Source organism: Lepisma saccharinum, chromosome 18, assembly GCF_977018435.1.
Source record: "Lepisma saccharinum chromosome 18, izLepSacc3.1, whole genome shotgun sequence".
Taxonomy (NCBI): Eukaryota; Metazoa; Arthropoda; class Insecta; order Zygentoma; family Lepismatidae; genus Lepisma; species Lepisma saccharinum.
The window spans coordinates 32,982,231-33,002,973 of record NC_139246.1 but is presented as its reverse complement, the minus strand read 5'-3'; the positions used below and the strand labels follow the sequence as shown (position 1 = coordinate 33,002,973).

General features: G+C 37.6%; 1 protein-coding gene across 1 annotated transcript in view; it reads right to left on the bottom strand.

Moving 5' to 3' along the window:
- Positions 1–20,743, bottom strand: part of LOC146002204 (uncharacterized) — a 129,780-nt gene that overhangs the window by 92,294 nt on the left and 16,743 nt on the right. The window lies entirely within an intron of this gene.

The window sequence follows — 20,743 nt, the reverse complement described above, 5'->3', positions numbered from 1 at the left end:
GACATCTGTGCTTATCTGTTCTCAGGTATATGTCTCAAATAAATAAACCATCAATTGAAGATTTTCAAAAAGCCTTGTGGTATCTGAAACATCATGGGGGTATTCCATCTCACCAGCCAAAATTCAATATTGAAACTCAAATTACATGATGACATAGTGTATCCCAAAACAATAGCTCTCAGAGCATTTTATGGCATGTACTTGATCCCTAATATTACTCGCCACAACAACACAATTGCAGTAGGGGATCAAAAAATTGTCATCACTCCAGGGCAATATAATCTATCCACTCTAAATGCTCAATTACCCAGAGGTATAGTATTAAGTCAAAATTCTGTCACTCACAGAGTAGAGATTGTATCTGCTACAGAAACAGTGGATCTGGCTACTATAGGAGAGCTGTTAGGCTTTGAGAACAACACAAAACTTGAAGCAGGCATCAAACACACTGCTATGAATATACCTAAATTCTTAGCCATAGAGACTCTGAATATTCACTGTAATGTGGCCGAGGGTATGATCACCAAATCAAATGGCATAGGCACTCACAAACAAACTGGCATCATTGCAACATTCAAACCTAATTCTGAATTCATGGAGCCAATCATCTACAATCCATCCCCAACATTATATTTTCCTGTATGCCATAATAGAATAGATAACATTGAGTTGATGGTCACTAATGAAAAAGAAGAATTAGTTGATTTTGCTGGAGCCACAACAACTGCGATCATAGAGATTAACATTTAAATAAAAATACATACAATGGAAAATATTGAGAGTTATGAGCTACAATCATTCCCCCCAAACAGGAGGACATTTGCAAATTTAAATCAACCAAACACAGAAATAGAGGTGGATCTTGATGTAGGGGATGGATTTATACACCCCCACAGAGCAGATTTATACATCAAATTTGATGTCGTAAAGCTCGATGGTACCGATTATCCGGCAAATTCTAATATAAGACTTGTGGACAATTTTGTGCCGCATCTGTTCTCTGAAATTGAGATCAGAAAGCATGGCGTTGTTATAAACAGAATAGATTATCCCGGCATTACCTCCACGGCTTTGGCAACACTAAAATTATCCAAAACCGAGGCTTCTTACTACCAAATAGGTGGATTTGAGGCTGGTGAGAAAATATTAACCAAGAGCCACACTGTGCTGTTCCCCATGCGCCTATTGCCAGGATTCTTCTCAGATTACAAAGATATTATGTGGAAGGGTGGGTTAAGAATTACATTTAGAAGAGCTGCCAATGATAATAATGCTTTGATGAGGTACAGCACATTAAACTCTACAGGGGAAGCTCTGCCTAATACCCTACCTAATGCAGGCAAATGCATTATTCAGACTATGGAGCTAAGAATCCCTGTTGTTGAATATGAGGCCAGTTATGCTCTTAAATACAAAGCAGATATAATAAAAAATCCACAGGTTCCTCTGCAATTTTACACATATCAATCTGTACAGAAGCCCGCATCTGGTACCTATTATGAATTTGATGCTACAAATTCATTCTCCAGTATTCAGTACGACATGCCTGATTTTGTGGTGGTACTGTTTCAGACTGGAAGACACAACAATCAGGAAAAAGATTCAAGTAAATTTGATAGCTGCAACATCAAGAACATGTATCTTAAAAATGGCAGAAATGAGGTCTTTCCTAGAGAAAATTACAATTTAGACATGTCCAAGGATGATTTCCTTAAATTATATGAGGCTTTTTCGGCTTTCAAAAGGGTCACTACAGGCAATACTGATATGTATTACACACCAGATGAATTCAAAGCACAGAGACCCATGTTTGTCATCAACACTTCAAAAAGAAAACAAGTTGTAGTTAATGACAGGACAAACACTAAAATTATCTGTGAATTCCACGAGGCTTTACCTGATGACACCATATGCAGCATTATTCTCATAGGTGAAAAATCATATGTTTATGATGTAAGAAATGAGCGGGTCACAGAGCAATTCTAGAAGATATTTGCTTCTATTATGCTGTTATGCAACATACAAACCTCAACTGTTTATCAACTAGCAGTTAATATCTTATGTGTGGGCAGTTGTATATATTTCAATCTTATATCACGACTCGAACCCGGAGCCCCTTGTTTACAAGACAGCAATATTATCATTTTGCCATCAGGAGAGGCTTCACATTTTATGAGGACTTAAACCCAAACCTCCACACCTGAAGAATTGGGGTTTAAGCCCCTCTTGCCATTGTTTTAAGTATGGGTAAATCTATCTGTTGAGCCCTCGCCTTTTCTACACTAGAAATTCAGAATTTCTTAAAAATCAGAGCATATCACACCTGAAAAATTGGGGTATAGGCCTCTCTTGGCTTTGTTTTAAGTGTAAGCAAATCTGATTGTTCAATCAAATAGCCTCGCCTTTTCTACACTTGTAAGTGGTCCTGGTTGTAGTATCAATACCACTACTAACAGGAAAATAAATAGTGTCAAATTCGCATTTCTAACTTATTGTTGCAGGGTAATTTTGCTATACCAAGTGGAATTTCCACTTAAGATGAAATCTATGTAATTATTGCTATAGATTACAAATATGGACAGTTTAACAGGCTATTGTAATGCATCCACGGTTTAGCTGGGGGATGGAAACCTCTGTTTAAGGAGGACGAGCAGATCAAGTATCGTGTTCAATAAAGCTTAGAAAAACGTTACTTTCAGTAGGCACGCTATCGTAATTAAATACTTCATTAAATAGTGAATTACCACATGATTTGGGGGGACGCATGACGAGATTTGGGGGGGATTGCGCCATTGGCCTTGGGGGGATGGGCACCCCTGAATTTGGCGCAGTAATAGATGTGTCACAGATGATATAATGATGCGACATAACCTTTCTTTACCTTTCTTTAATAAACTATTTTCAATTAAGAGAAAATTATTGTAGTTAATCTTTGAAAATGTTATTTACATGCTCATTTCAGGTAATTGAAGGTGAAGACTGTGATGCCCAATCAGATGTAACAGCCCACAGCATATCATCTCTGACAAACTCACGATGTGTCACAATACCATATGAGAAATGGTTAGAAATCGAACCGGAATGCCACAAATGGGGAAAAGAAGAAAGGTATTCACTAAAAACATTCGCATGGACTCACGCACTGGCAGAAGCAATTTCTAATCAGCTTTCATTACCTTGCGCATTTTCCTTCAAGCGAAGCAAAGTGAGCGTAACTGAAAACGCACAATATTTTTGCAAACTTGTTGGAAATTGTTCTGAATGTGACACCATCCTAACTGGTACAATACCCAAAGAACATAATGTTAGAAATGGTGATGTCCAAATTGACGTTCTTTTAACTGGTGGAACGAATAGACAACATTTTAAAAAAAGAGTACTGTCTGGTGTTAAGAGAAAATGGATACAAAGTTTAGACACTGGAAGGACTAGCTCGACTGTTGTAAGGAATCAGTTGGCCTCAAAAGTTATGAAACTGGGCGACAAGGAACCGCCAACGTTACCAAAAGGAAGTACCATACGCCAGGCTTTTTACGAGAAGAGAAAAAGTGAAAGATTAAGTTCAAACTACTTTCAAGGTGTGCTTGAGGTGAAAAAGGAAATTCCTAATTACATTCATGATGTTGGACAAGATAAGTTTTTTGTGCATTTTTGGAGTAGTGCTCAACTGGATATTTGTAGAAAGCTATTCAGTGAAAAGCATTCGAGTTTACATATAGATGCCACGGGAAGGACTGTTTCGCCTGCATCAGGCACAGACGGGTCAACTTCACCAGTGTTTTACTATGTCGGGACAACTAGTGGCATTCCTGTTGTGCAGATGTTAAGTGCTCGCCATCATACTCCTGGTTTCACATTTTGGCTAATGAGTTGGATAAGGGATCTTGATAAACTACCCCATACTGTTGTCACCGATAACTCTTTAGTAATGATGCAAGGATGCTCTATATCTTTCAATGGAATATCACTAAAGCATTACATAAATATTTGTTATGACTGCTTAAGAGGTGAAGGTAACATGGGCCTGCCAAAGGTATGGTTGAGACTGGACTGTGTTCACATTGTGAAACTTGTGAGCAAGTTACCCTTCTTGGTATCTGCAAATCGCCTGGTGAAGAAATTTTTCATGCATGCAGCTTGCCAGTTAATCACAACTACTAATTTGGAGAATGCAATTCACATTTTCACGTTAATTTCTGTAGTTTCACAATGTGAATGTGAAACAAACGAGTGCAAGAAAGCGACAGAAGAACTTAAAACTATCATAGCAGGTGATGAATTTGAGAACACATCATTAGTAGATGATTGTGAAATTGGAGATTCATGCGCTTTAACGGACAATGATGCTTGTGTGTCTGAAAATAAATTTTCTGTTTTGGGTTCTGCGATCATTGAAAAATATGGGCATCTGCCACTTAATTTTAATATTGACGAGAATGAAGCACCAAATCCATATTTTCAAACTGACCTGCCATCAGCACTCAATAATATTATTTTCAGCAAGTTGCCAATGGCTACAGCAGTTATGGCACAATATTACAACAGTTCGGTTTTTCGCATATCTAACAGCGAAGTCGAATCCCACCACAAATTTGTAAAGTGTCAGTTATTCGCGGATAGCCGACTACCAACAACTCCGGATATATTTTTACAAAGATTCCACACTAACCAGGATGGCTTGCTTAAATTGAAAGCTGCTGAGGATCAAAATGAAGTTGAACGTGTCCACAGCATTTCTAATACACGGGAGCATAAGAAACAGCATGAAGTTAATACCCTGCATATGGTGGAAGAAAGCGAATGTGAAGGTAGATATCATGATGTTAGTCACAAGAGAACAAATGAAACAAGTTTGGATCAATTCAGATGTTTGTCGTCTGTTTCTGAGGAAAATAGAGATGAAGCCCAAGGTATGTGTGTAGTCTGCCATCTACCAGCAGGAGGAGCTCACAGATGTAGCGGTTGTAAGGAAGTGGTTCATGTGTTTTGTGGTGTTGGTGATGAGAATGAGGAGGGATATGGCCAGATGGTAGTATGCTTCAATTGCTCTGCAAATGAAAACCCATGCAAGGAACAAATGAAACATGTGAATGGCAGCATAGAGATTTCTGAAGAAGTAAACAGGCCAACAGACTTCTCAAACAACGGAAACCAAGAAGAGGTTTTCGAAAGCCTAAATTCCCAGCTAAATAAAAACTTCCAGGCACTTGCCGTTGAAGCGAATATCATGAGGCAGAAAAAAAATGAAAATTATTCTACGGTAGAGGCTAGTGTTACCGATAAAAATATGTTGAGCCCGGCTTGTTACGAAAAGGCGGAGGAGTTCCAAACATGTAGCAATTGTAAAGGTAGAGTGAACTCGCATAGTTGTAAGAATCACATTGCGACAGGGGTGGCTTCACAAAATCAGTGTTGCAGATGTTCTCAGCCATTGGTCAGAAGCATTCACGGAGACTTGCAGGCTGTTGAAGATTGGCGTGGAGAGGTATCTTCTGCGAACAACTCAAAAAGGACATACTTTGATCCCAATACTGAATGGATCAACCCAGGAGTTCATATTAAAATCATAAGAAACGGGAATTTCTTGAAGCCCGTACGGTTTCCCAAAATGAGTAGTATCTGTGTGAAAAACACATGCTCATTCGATTCTTTATTCACGGTGATTTGTTGTGCTTTCTTGGATAGCGTACATGTACAGGAATGTGAAGACTGGCAGTTGGATGACCCATTCGTGTGCATGGTTACGAATTTTTGCGAGGATCAAAATGTAATCACAGTGTACAAGCAAAGGGCTGCTATGATCCACACAATCTTCAGAAATCTAGGGAAATTATCTCATGTGGTTCCTACACTTCTTGTTTATGACTGTAAGTAATACTTTCCTTACTTTTTCTGTCTTGCATTTCAAATTATAAATGTTGATAGGTAATATTTTTCGAATAGAAAATGCGTACACCGCATATTAGACATGTTTGACTATGAAAGCAAAAAGTTCAGTTTCAAGATAATATATCGCTTATTAAATAGAAATTTTGTAATATTTGAGATACAATGTCAATCATTATAATAATCCAGATTTAAAACTAGAGACCCGAATAGAAGAATTGTGTGTGTTCAGATTTCACTGTCTTTATTTAGACGCTACAAATTTTATTAATAGATAACGTATAAACTGAAAGAAGCATTTCTCGTAAACTTGGTGTTGAATAACTTAGCAATTAATAGATGAGGAATGTATTTGCAATCCATTAGGAATTATCGTGTCTCGTAATGTAGGGGGCAAGGCGGACTCCCAAGGGGGTACACACAGCAGTCCCACAAATCCGACTATGAATTTTGTTTTTCGATCACTTGCTTGCTCCATTATGAAGTTGTAGTAATATTGTAAATGAAAATAATGTCCTATCTTCTTGTATTTCAATTTTTCTTCCTCGTAGACTAATATAAATCTTATTTCAGGTTTTATGACACTCAATTACATGTCGCTCAAAGTTACCAACTTCGTGACTGAATGGACACGCCAATGCACAAATCCAAATTGCCCAGGAAAAGAGGAAAATGCAAGAAGAACGCTTCTAACCATAGAATGCGATGCCGATGATGACGTGAGAGATTTGGAAATTAAAGTAATTGCTAGTCTTAGAACGAGAGAAATTGATATGTGCTCCTCTCCATTTCTAGGAGGAATGAATGTAGTACACGATATGCCTTCGTTTGCAATATTTGATGAATCTATATCTAGAAGGTAAGACAGATTTTAATGGCATTGGTATTTAATTTAAGAAGGTTATGTACTAGTTAGAGAAGTGTCTACTTTAAAATATGAATCGATTTTATTTCTGTGTTTCAGAAATGATATTTTAAACTAACCAACTTCAAACTAGAACACGCATAGTGCTTTTGCATTAAGAATAATTAAATAAAAGGAAGTTTCCTTCTTTTCAGTTTAGAACACGAACCTTACATTATTGGGATGAATGAATGTTAACAGGGAAATTTTACATCTTGCTTTTACGCAACGTGAGGTTTTGCTTGCAAGTTGCCTGCAAATAATTCCACTGCATAAACTGCTATGTCTTTCCTCTTTGTTTGTTTCCACAAGTTGATTTTAAGATCTGTTTGTGCTCAAAGTGATTCCGGGAAGCTGATAACCCTTGATTACGAGGCGACAGCGTTTGCAACTGTGCTGTCGTGGAGGCCTCGGATTTTTAATCTTGCTGAGCACCACTAGAACTTTTGAAGCGGTTCATCCGAACATACTTGGTTCTAATGTAAAATTTACTTGAATTTATATTCTCACTTTTTACATTTTCGACTGTGCATCTTGTCGCAATGTAGGCATATATCGTAACACAAGATAACAGTGTATTTCCTTTTTCAATTATTTTACTCTTCTCTGAGAATATAACTTTTCCAGTAGCTCTTTCTAAAAAACTTGTTGCAGTATTAATTGCTGTACTTCGTAATTTTACGTCGCTTTGCATTCATTCGTGGCTAATCGTGACCACAAGAATGTACGAGTATTAGTGGATGTACCGAGACCTAGACTACCGTTAATACTATGGCTGAGCCGATACCACTTTGAACCGATACTGATGCCAATACTCTCACCGATACCCACCGATACCAATGTCGATGCCGATACCGATATTTATAAAATTAGATTTTAAAGTAATAAAGGCTAGTTATTGGGTCATACAAACTCATCATATCACATTCCGACATTAAATAACTCCAAAATTATACTCATGTATCATTAAAACGCTTTAAAATGTCTTGTGACATTTCGTAATTTTGTTTTATTTGAATTTCTCTGTAGGCTCAGGGATGCAAAGAAAGAAGTTTTTGAAACGTTGCAAGACTTTTTTACGTGTTGCAGTTACAAAAAAAAAAAAAAAGAATCTTTGGCTTGTGACTCTTCTTCTGTTTCATATAAACACTATTCATTCTTGTCGTTGCGGTTAACCTGGAAGGGAAGAAAGCGACGTAAAAATATATGCAAACACAGTCATTAAAATAAGGCCTCTTTTTTAGGGTAACCATTCGCTCCGTTTTGACCGGGACAGTCCCCTTTTTAGAGGCGTGTCCCGGTCCATATGATTAAAAAGCTACTATTTGTTCCGTTTTATAAAGTCTAGGAGTTATGAAAAACAAGTCTAAACTTCATACATTTCATGCTAAAAGAGATATATTGTTTTGTGTGTGTTCCGTTTTTTGTAGAGCATTTAATAAGCATGCAGTTTCTATACTTAATTGCAAGAATTTAAAATTCCTGTGTCATGACACAAACTCAAAAGAAAAATCTAGAGTTGTGTGTCTCATATGTGGGGTAAGTTTTCGGTTAGATTTTATGAATTTCAAATACTGCTTATCAATCAGCGGATGATTTCGCAGTATGCGTATTTGTATACACTTTTCAGCATATCTTCTATGTCTGTCTTTATACACATACGAAAAGTGACAATGATACGTTACGGACTTAAAAAAATATAGTACACAATTTCGTACTTCGGAACACTTCGGAACTTCATTACAATTGACTTTAGCTTCCCTATTAAGTTTTAATGATGGGATTTAACCCATTAGTTGGATTTAGTATTGATTTGCTAAGATCGAGGAATTACGTACAAGACGTTTTTGCCGATTTAATTTTGCAATGTAATTGTGAAGCATCATTAAGTGAGAGAGTAATTGACGGATATGTCTCTTTTTTTCCTTTCCATCTATTGATGCCCTTGAATGTATTCAGATCCGTGGTGTGTAGTGGAAGGGCATCGCTGGAACTTACAAAGTTTCCGTCTGTGCTTTTGCTAGATATCGGTAGGAGCAAAGGGGTTGGATCAAAGGACAGTCCAGCTATTGATCGTCCTATTGCCGTTTCACTCAGGACAATTCCGCTTATTCTAATGATAAATGGGAAAAGGTAGGTTATATAAAACATATTTATATAATGTAAAGGGAAGAAAATCTAACCGAATAGTATAGGTTAAACTATATATTGCGCCAATATTTTGAAAAACTAACCATAGTGATAACTAACTACTTTTCGATCCGTTGTGTTAGTGATGCAGATAAAAAAGAACTTGTTAAAGTTGAAATGAATTTGTTTAATACATTACTTATATGGGGGGAATGTAACTAATATGTTAATAATTTTAGATATAAGAAAAAACATTGCCACGTACGTTAATATATTTTGTTCTCTATTTTTTTTAAAAATAAACAGCAGCAGCTTAGGAAACTTGCCAATATTGTATCGCTTTTTAGTTTGTATTGGCGGAATATCTCTAAAACGGTAACTTGTCTTTTTAAACAATGTGACTGTTTAAAGTGTGATCCGAACCACTATGTGCCGAACCACAGGACCCCTCGATTACAAGGCTAATACGCTATCACTGCGCTATCTGGGAGGCACTATAGTTTTAGAGATCTTTGATATAACAAGTACTGTAAATGGACATTATTTTCATTGTGAATGAAATCAGTGAATTAGCATATCTCTCTATTTGGAACATTAGGTAGACGAAATTATTTTTTTAAAAAAATCACCAATTTATAGTTTTCTTTGGCATTTTAAACGCATTAGATTGTTATTTTTTTATTTTTATGTAGTTACTTTTACATTCATAAAACTTTATTACTTGCAAATTACATTATACATTTTTTCTTTGATGGTACATTTTAGGAGGCCAGTAAGTTGGTTTCTTTCATTTCCATGTTTTATAATAATATTACTCTGTTGTATTGGTAATTTATATAAAAATCTGCAGAATGAAGGTTCAACCTAGGATTGGAGAGTTAGGCTCGCTTTAGACGAAAGAATTTTATTTCGCATTTTTCTTAACATTTTTAGTATGATCTAATTCTGCAATTTGAAGGGAAGAAATCTTTTTGATGTCATTTCATATTTCACACATAGAATGGGTCCTAATTTCATTAGGATATCGCGTGGCATAACCAATCACAAGACAGCTATAGGTCACGAGTGCAGATGTAATGGTGGCAGAGTGAAATGTTAACAATGTATCACTTCACATAGTGCTGCTTAAAGACATACGCACTTTGTAGCACATACAGTACACGTTTGGAAGAATAAACTAGTTGTAGAGTTTCAGTTTGTTTAATGTTTACACGATATCTCTTCAATTAAATAACTATTTCCTCTTTTAAATTACATCTCCTCCTCTTTAAATTTATTACTCATGAAATGAAAACCGAGTAACTCCTATGTATTGCGTGCTGCATAAATTATCCAACGTTCTCTGCACGCTTCGCATCATCATATTCACCAATTTTAACCGGAATGTTACGTGAAATTCTTCATTGAGGACTAAAGTGCTGTCTGATATAAAAAAGACTGTACAAGATTTTTGGAAGCATTTCAGCTGGCAAAAATGTTAAATGGAAATACTTCCGTCTAAAGCGTGCCTAAGACAGACTCCTCTTTCGTAAGTACAGCTGATTAAGCTATCTTTGTCTTTAATTTTGTGTAACCGTAGCTTATTACTCTTCTTCAATAGGCCCTATAACCAAACGAGATACATTTTCCCACTCATCTTATGTTTACGAAATTTTTAAGTTATTTCTCTCTGTATATCTAAATAATGAATACATTTCCCTTGCTTTAACTTTTAGAATTATTCTTGAAAAGGAATGCATGAAGCACACCCAAGAATTTAATTACTGTAAAGTATTGTGATACAATAATTTGTGGTGGAAATTCTTTATATAAATTTTACACTTGTCATCTAGGAAAAGAACCTGTATCATTTGATCATTCGTTTCTAGGTATACTCTACGAGGTGTAATTCAAGAGAAAAGTTCCCATTACGTAGCATTCTGCCGTAGGCGAGATGGACGGTGGCAGAAAGCAGATGATATGGCTGGAAAAGTAGTTCCAGTAAAATCAACGATTAGAATAGACTTGAGAATGTGTGTTTACAGTCTTTAAAATACATGTGTTATCTAGGTTGAGTAAAATTAATTACGTGCACATTTTTTTCATAGTGAAGGTGGAAATAAGTTTCTGAAAATGTACAGAAAGATGAGAAATAGTTGAAACGATAAGAGTGATTTGCCAGTAATGATATATTCACGGATTACTTTCGATAAAACAAGTCATTGTACTTAGTAAGGGTGTTAAATATAATTGATTATTTAGTCTTAATATAAAATTACGATTTCAGTTTAGCAATTTTTTAATTGAAATACATATTTGAGATCATATTAGCGTTTTCCTTTCCTTTTCCTTCTGTAATGCATCAGTGATTATAATGAAGATTACTGTAGCTGCATTAATTTGTTTTTAGTATTAAAGCTAAGGTACGTTACTGCTTTCTTGTAATAATAATCCCTGAAAGAAATGGCCATGATACATTTCAAAGAAACCAGACATTTTCAAGAAAGTGTTTAAATATTTGATGTCAGTAGGTAAAATTATTGTATTTCTAGATAATAGGTTTATAAGTTAGGAATTACACATTTCATATTTTCCTATGTACGTGTGTGTGTGTATGTGTGTGTGTGTGTGGGTGTGTGTGTGTGTGTGTGTGTGTGTATGTGTGTGTGTGTGTGTGTGTGTGTGGATTCACAATGCAATTTTATTTTGGATACTTCTTCTAATGTTATGCAGAACTAATGTTTTCAAGGTAAAAAATGAAAATTCAAAAACTTTTCCATGTAGAGAGTTTTAAAAATATATTAATGTATACAAGTTCCAGGCGTAATACACATATTTTATAAAAGAAGGTGTAGAGTGTAGTGTAAACAGACGATCCGCAACAATTTACGTAATTGTCTATTAGAGCAACATTAATGTTACCTGGCAAAAGCCCTCGAACATGCTCTGTTTTTCTATATGTGTTAATCCTACATTTCGTTGTTTACATGAAGTAAATAAGTGTTCCTAACATATTCTATTTAGGGAAGAAATGTAGATGACGTATCCCATGAAAATAAACGCATTGTAGCTGTTGATTCTGTTAAATTTATTATAAAAAATAAATAAGTGGAAGTTACTCTCTTCGATTTTGTTTCAAACGTGGACCTTTTGTAGGTAAGGATCTTAAAAATGACGAAAATCTTATTCATGTGAGGTAAATAATGTATGCTGAACTGAAATATCACATTTTTATATATATAAATATAGTGTTCACAAGGATGTTAAAATGCTGATTACAGAACAGAATGGTTCTACTCCTATGATCTTTCTCTGTTTTCTTTTGTCCATTGGGTGGACTGAAATTGATCTCTCCCTTTACGGAAACCATCTTATAAGGCTGAACATTCCATACACCGTATGGTAAAATTATGCAGTTACAAGCGTTGAGTATTTATGGCAATTGTGGTGCATTAGGTGGTGAATCTAGCCCAATATTTATCTTTGTCAACACATTGTTGTGGCAGATAAGAAATAAAATTTTGTCGGCTGCTTCCTCAAATGTTTTTTCCTTGCATACACATTTCCCCTGTGTCTTATGGAGCAACCGTGACGTTCCAATTAATCCCCATGAATGTATATGTAGATGAGACCGTTCGCAATCCATCCAAATATTCTCTTTGGATATCACATTGTTTTATTACAGTCGACATTGTCTGCTACCTAATCGATTTATTTCAGGTTTTCCATAGATGGATATCTTGGAGAGATAAACTATTAACGTACACGCATTATGATTGTAGTGTATTTCGTGGGGAATCTAGCACAAAAGTTATACTTATTAGCAGATTATTGTAGATAAAGAATTTAATTTTGTTTCCTGTTTCCTATTATTGTTTCTAACTGACACGTTCTAATCAATCCCAATGTATAGGTTTATGGACTCAAAATTTTTTGGAAATAATCGGTGATTTAAGGCAAAAGTTGCTTATCTGTACACAACAATTAAGGCATATGCGTTAGTTGTGACTCGTTTTATGATTCCTCATGCTTCATATTTATGAATTTCATTATAACACTTATTTGCTAAATTTACTATACCAAATTCATTGAAAAATGTTCATTACCGAACATTTTATTCCAATTGAAAGTTATTCTATGTTGTGTGCTGCCATCTACCGTTGTCCCTATAAGTTAGTCTTTATTTCAATCCTGTGTCATATTTTGACATCGACGTCAGTTATCCAATCCAGCAAATTCGTTAGTACACGGCCCCATCAAAAATTCTTGTAAACTGAATACATCTAAAATGGCCTCAATAAAAAAATATATTAGCACGCTCTATTCATTCAACAAACAATCCAGCTCTTTCGTTATTTTTGTAAACCTTTCTATAGTAAACAAAACTGATGCAATTTGCCATATTTAAAAAAAAAAAACAACAACAGAATACGTCGAAAATCATGTAAGTATAATCAGAAATAATTATTGGGCCAATACGTCGATTGTATAGAGAATCCAGCCCATTGGTTAGTTTTGTTAGTCCATTCCTTTGGGGGCCCAAATGACGCCAAGCCACCCTTTTCTGAAAGCGAATATCACGTAAACGGTGTTAGCCCATTTCTTGTATTCAACAAAGAATCTAGCCATTGATTAGTTTTGCCAGCCCATTCATTTTGGGGTCCAACTTGATGCTATGCCCCCTTTTTTTAAACCGAATATCTGGTAAACGGTGATAGCCCACTCAGAAATAATTGTTGTGCCATTGCGTCCACTCCATAGAGAATCCAGCCCAATAATAGGTTTTGTCAGCCCTTTCGTTTTGTTGCGCTGGGCTGAAGTTGGCCGCCATTTTTTGAAACCGGATATCTAGAAAACCGTGATAGCCCAATCAAAATTTCTTGTTAGCCCATTCCTTGTATTCAACAGAGAATCTAGCCCATTGGTTAGTTTTGCTAGCCCATTCATTTGGGGGGCCGACTTGACGCATTGCGAGAAATATTTGAAACCGTGAAGCTCGTAAACGGTGTTAGCCCAATCAAAAATAATTGTTGTGCCATTGCGTCCACTCCATACAGAATCCAGCCCAATAATAGGTTTTGTCAGCCCTTTCGATTTGTTGCGCTGGGCTGAAGTTGGCCGCCATTTTTTGAAACCGGATATCTCGAAAACCGTGTTAGCCCAATCAAAATTTCTTGTTAGCCCATTCCTTGTATTCAACAGAGAATCTAGCCCATTGGTTAGTTTTGCTTGCCCATTCATTTGGGGGCCAACTTGACGCCTTGCGCCCAATTTTGAAACCTTGTAGCTCGTAAACGGTGTTAGCCCAATCAAAAATGATTGTCGTGCTATTGCGTCCATTCCATAGAGAATCCAGCCCAATAGTTAATTTTTTAAGTCCGTTCATTTTGGGGCCCTGGCGTTGAGTTGGCCCCCATTTTTTGAAACCGAATTACTCTAAAACCGTGTTAGCCCAATCAAAAATTTTTGTTAGCCCATTCCTTGTATTCAACAGAGAATCTAGCCCATTAATTAATTTTGCTAGCCCATTCATTTGGGGGGCCAACTTGATGCCACGCCCCCTTTTTTGAAGCCGAATATCTGGTGAACGGTGTTAGCCTAGTCAGAACTAATTGTTGGACCATTGCGTTTATTCCATAGAGAATCCAGCCCAATAGTTAATTTTTTAAGTCCGTTCATTTTGGGGCGCTGGCGTGAAGTTGGCCGCCATTTTTTGAAACCGGATATCTCGGAAACCGTGTTAGCCCAATCAAAATTTCTTGTTAGCCCATTCCTTGCATTTAACAGAGAATCTAGCCCATTGGTTAGTTTTGCTAGCCCATTCATTTGGGGGCCCAACTTGACGCCTTGCGCCGAATTTTTGAAACCGTGTAGCTCGTAAACGGTGTTAGCCCAATCAAAAATAATTGTTGTGCCATTGCGTCCACTCCATACAGAATCCAGCCCAATAATAGGTTTTGTCAGCCCTTTCGATTTGTTGCGCTGGGCTGAAGTTGGCCGCCATTTTTTGAAACCGGATATCTCGAAAACCGTGTTAGCCCAATCAAAATTTCTTGTTAGCCCATTCCTTGTATTCAACAGAGAATCTAGCCCATTGGTTAGTTTTGCTTGCCCATTCATTTGGGGGCCAACTTGACGCCTTGCGCCCAATTTTGAAGCCTTGTAGCTCGTAAACGGTGTTAGCCCAATCAAAAATGATTGTTGTGCTATTGCGTCCATTCCATAGAGAATCCAGCCCAATAGTTAATTTTTTAAGTCCGTTCATTTTGGGGCCCTGGCGTTGAGTTGGCCCCCATTTTTTGAAACCGAATTACTCTAAAACCGTGTTAGCCCAATCAAAAATTTTTGTTAGCCCATTCCTTGTATTCAACAGAGAATCTAGCCCATTAATTAATTTTGCTAGACCATTCATTTGGGGGGCCATCTTGATGCCACGCCCCTTTTTTGAAGCCGAATATCAGGTGAACGGTGTTAGCCTAGTCAGAACTAATTGTTGGACCATTGCGTCTATTCCATAGAGAATCCAGCCCAATAGTTAATTTTTTAAGTCCGTTCATTTTGGGGCGCTGGCGTGAAGTTGGCCGCCATTTTTTGAAACCGGATATCTCGGAAACCGTGTTAGCCCAATCATAATTTCTTGTTAGCCCATTCCTTGCATTTAACAGAGAATCTAGCCCATTGGTTAGTTTTGCTAGCCCATTCATTTGGGGGCCCAACTTGACGCCTTGCGCCGAATTTTTGAAACCGTGTAGCTCGTAAACGATGTTAGCCCAATCAAAAATAATTGTTGTGCCAATGTGTCCACTCCATAGAGATTCCAGCCCAATAATAGGTTTTGTTAGCCCATTCGTTTTGTTGCGCTGGGCTGAAGTTGGCCGCCATTTTTTGAAACCGGATGTCTCGAAAACCGTGTTAGCCCAATCAAAATTTCTTGTTAGCCCATTCCTTGTATTCAACAGAGAATCTAGCCCATTGGTTAGTTTTGCTAGCCCATTCATTTGGGGGCCCAACTTGACGCATTGCGCAAAATATTTGAAACCGTGAAGCTCGTAAACGGTGTTAGCCCAATCAAAAATAATTGTTGTGCCAATGCGTTCACTCCATAGAGATTCCAGCCCAATAATAGGTTTTGTTAGCCCATTCGTTTTGTTGCGCTGGGCTGAAGTTGGCCGCCATTTTTTGAAACCGCATATCTCGGAAACCGTGTTAGCCCAATCAAAATTTCTTGTTAGCCCATTCCTTGTATTCAACAGAGAATCTAGCCCATTGGTTAGTTTTGCTAGCCCATTCATTTGGGGGGCTGGCGTCAAGTTGGCCCCCATTTTTTGAATCCGAATATCTCGTAAACGGAGTTAGCCCAATCAGAAATAATTGTTAGCCCATTTAGCCCATTAAGTGTAGATTCTGGCCCAATATTGTTTTCATTTAGCCCATTCACTTGGGGGGCCAACTTGACATACGCGATTGACTGTCTTTCAAAATCGAACTCCCTGAGGTCTCCCTAATCCAAACTTAACTCTCGTCTCTTCTCTCCCACATTTTGCCTCTGCAATAACTGCAAAATGCTTTGTCTTGAAGCTGTGCTGAAGTTAACACATTCCTTAGAGTTTCCTGCCTGTTACCCAGCTAAGCTTAACTCGAACATGAAAATAAGGGGTACATTACGATGTAAAGAATCAATATACTGAAGATGCAGAGTTAAATACGCAAACACAATTAGAATGCTATTATTACAGAGTTGAAACTAAAGTTAAGACCAATACCCCATCCCTGTTCAGAAAAGCTGAACGCGGGTTTCATGTGACGTCAGGATGCACACAGCCGCCATGTTTGGGGCCAATTTCATTTGCAATAAAGTATCCACCACGTTGCGTTCGTTACACCGGTACAAACTGCACGCTTATTTGAACTCACGAATGTCCGTGTTAGCATCTCCCGCCCGCTCGCTTGGATCCCGTTTGCATACGAGAACTAGCCTTAATCATAGCTGTTCGATTGCAACTGTTTGTGACGTAGGTGAAACACACCTATTGTGTACATGTTTCTTTAAGTGTTGCAGGGTAGAGCTTCCCTGAGGTCCGTGGTGGAGGAATGGGTCGATAAATATCATGATTTTTATTTTTTTAAAAAAAACATTTGTGATGATTTTTTTTATTTAAATCTATATTTTAATTTTAAAAAAACATGCTTAAAATTGCTTGCATGCGTTTTGGCACCATACATACATATACGTTTTTTAATTTTTTTAATAAAAAGGCTTTTTCTGGTAAACGACCGTGTAAAATATATGAACAGTTTGATTATTGCAAATAAATAATTATATATAAATATGCAGTTTTCTGTTTCTGTTACTGTATATATGAACCTACTATGGAAATGCTTGTTGAGTGTGTTTATGAAATTATAAAAACTTCAGTAAGCTTTCTTCCAATGAAAATACACATTCTGGACGTACTATGCAATTGCAACTTAAAATATTTTTTATAGTCTTTGTAACAATTTTGGCATTTTTTTAGTGATAGTTTGCAATGTATCAGCTGCCATGTTCATTAACAGTTTAATGATAATGACACTATTTACGATTTAACATGATTAGTATTTTGTAGAGGAAAAAGTCTTAATATGGGCCCCCCTTTTTATGTTGTCATTTTCGGAGGGAAAAATTAATATATCAAGCACCTGCCTTTAAAATGCATATCTATGAAATATACACTTAAATATAATAGCATGCGAAAGTATAGAAGTCTCCATTTTTAAAAACAAAAGCAATTTCCAAAAAAAGGTAAAATGATATATTTCAAAATTGTGGTCTAAATATGGGCTACTAGTGGCGATATCACAAAAATGAATTAAAATTTTAAAAAAACAGTCATTTATCGCTAAAACATTATAAAATTCATATTTATTAATAATCTGTTGTTTTGAAATTCACGCGGAATGGGAAAAATCGAAATTAAGAAAAACATCCAAATATTTGTTAAAAATGTGATCTGAACATTAGACCTCATGTCATAGCCCATATTTAGACCATCACGCTATTTTTCTTCTTCAATTTATTTTCGCTCTCTGTGCTACATATTTCACAAACAAATCATGGCATTATAAAAGCCACATTTGTTTTATGTACCGCTAATATCATACCCTATACAAAGTACAGATGGGGGACAAAATAATACGAACACCTGCGAATGGAGAAAATCTTTATTAATAGGGGGTTGGACCACCCTGTGACTGAAGTACACTTTGTATGCGACGTGGGATGGACGCATAGAGGTCATGCACAATGTTTAAGGGAATATGGAGCCATTCTTCCTCCAGAGCAGTCTCCAATTCATAAAAGTGTGGCTGGAGGCGGACTTCGAGCACGAAGTTTGGACTCCAAATATCCCCACAAATGTTCTATAATATTCAGGTCAGGAGACTGTGGGGGCCATTCAAGATGTCCTACTTCATAGTCATGTTCTTCAAACCATGTTTGGACAGACCCAGCAGTGTGGATAGGAGCGTTGTCGTCTTGAAAAAGCGGTCGGTCCCCAGGAAATAAAGTCTGGACAAAAGGATGGAGATGATCCCCCAGAATGCTGCGATAGTGACTGGCATTGATCTTCCCATGCAGAAAAACAAGTGGTCCCACACCATGCCAAGATATCGCGCCCCATACCATAATGGACCCACCTCCATGCTTCACAGTCGGCAAGAGGCAGTCAGGATGAAATGCATCTCGAGGCGTTCTCCACACATAAACGCGCCCCGTGGTCTGAAATAACGTGAATGTTGATTCATCAGACAAGATGACTTGTTGCCACTGCTGTGGGGTGTCGCTTGGCAGCATTACGTGATGTCACCAATGGCTTACGAATTGCCACTCGGCCATGAATGTTTGCAGCATGGAGTTCCCTTTTGACAGTTTTGGTTGAAATGGGGTCCTGGAGCTTCCTGTTCATTTCAGATGTTATCTCGGATAACGATTGCTTGTGCTTTCGGGCCACTATGCGCTTCAACACCCTCCTATCCCGAGCAGCAAGCTTTGTCTTTCGTCCACTGTTGTGCTTTGAAGACGCCATCTTACCTTGTGTTGTGTACGCTGTCATAACGGCTGATACTGTGCTCCTTGCACACCCAACAAGCTTTGAGGTTTCAGTCACCGTGGCTCCAGCTGAACGTGCTCCAACAACCATGCCTCTTTGGAACTCTGTCAGGTCTGACATTGCAGTGTCTCTTGAGAGCGTATGATAGACGAATGCACCACCAATGACTGCTGTTGACAGACTAATACCTTCCCCTTCACAGCCACTAGGTGGCAGACTTCAGTGCCAGGTGGTGCTGCTGTACTGCGGTGTGAAATGTGGCATACTTTTTCACAGGTGTTCGTATTATTTTGTCCCCCATCTGTAGATGAGAATTCAGAAACGCTGAGTTAAAACATACCTGCAAAAAGTTTTCGGAGCTTGTATAACAGCGACCAAGGCCGAAACTAACCACCACTTTTTCTTGCGAATTGGCGCCGCAACCTTTGTCCTTGACAGATAACCAGTTCCCATAGCCTCTGCCAGACTGCAGCACCCGGGAGCTCTGATAACTCCAAAACCCATATTTAAACCTTCGCCCTTATTTAGACCTTCTCCTCTATTGTATTCTACACAAAATGTTTGCTATTCTTGCGTATAAAAGTTATTGAATTTTAAATCAAGAGAATTTAAATGTGTTTACAGTTTACATATTGCATTTCCTATCGTATGAGATTCACAACATCAGTACATAGTGTTTGTTTCCTTTCATCTCCTTTCTTAGAGCCTAATAAATACGAGGGCCACTATTTATATTTTGAGCCTTGGCAACACTGATTGAAGTTAGGCCCGATTTGACGTTTGCACGGAATCGTCTGGCATTATTGACCATAACGTACTTCAAATGTTTTGTCAATAGCTTCATTTGTGTTGTTTATGTTGCCTTGGAGATTGCGCGACAACAATAAAATGGAATTAACTCGTGAACATTTTCGTGCGATGATTTTTTACGATTTTCGACGTGGATTATCAAGACAAGAGTGCATCGATCAACTTACTTCCACATTTGGCAATGAAGCCCCATCCTTTGCCACTGTGAAACGCTGGTATAACGAATTTAATCGTGGCCGCCATTCGCTTACCGACGAGATTCGCGAAGGTCGTCCAAAATCAGTTGTTGTTCAAGAAAACATTGATGCTGTGCAAAACCTAATACTGCAAGATCGTCATGTGACATACTGTGAGATTGAGGCAACCATAGGCATTAGTTCCACCAGCATATATAAAATATTACATGATCATTTAGCTGTGAGAAAGGTATGTTCTCGTTGGATCCCACACAATTTGACAAAAACTCAAAAAGACGCTCGCGTCAATTGGTGCAAACAAATGCTCAATAAATACAATCGTGGTGCTTCAAAAGACGTATATAAGATTGTAACAGGTGACGAATCATGGATATATGCATATGACCCGGAACGTAAACAGCAGTCGACTGTATGGGTGTTTCAAGGTGAACCCAATCCAACAAAAGTTGTTCGCGCTCGAAGCACATCGAAACAAATGGTCGCCTGTTTTTTTTTCGGGAAAACTGGTCATGTGGCAACTGTGCCTTTAGAGGAACGTAGAACGGTCAACTCTGAATGGTACACAAAAATTTGTTTGCCAGAGGTCTTCGGTCAAATACGGAAAACAAACAAACATCGTCGGATCATTCTTCATCAAGACAATGCCAACTGTCACACATCTCGTCTAACAACCGACTTTATGAACAGTCAAAAAATCGAATTGATGGGTCATCCGCCGTACAGTTCTGATTTCGCACCCAATGACTTCT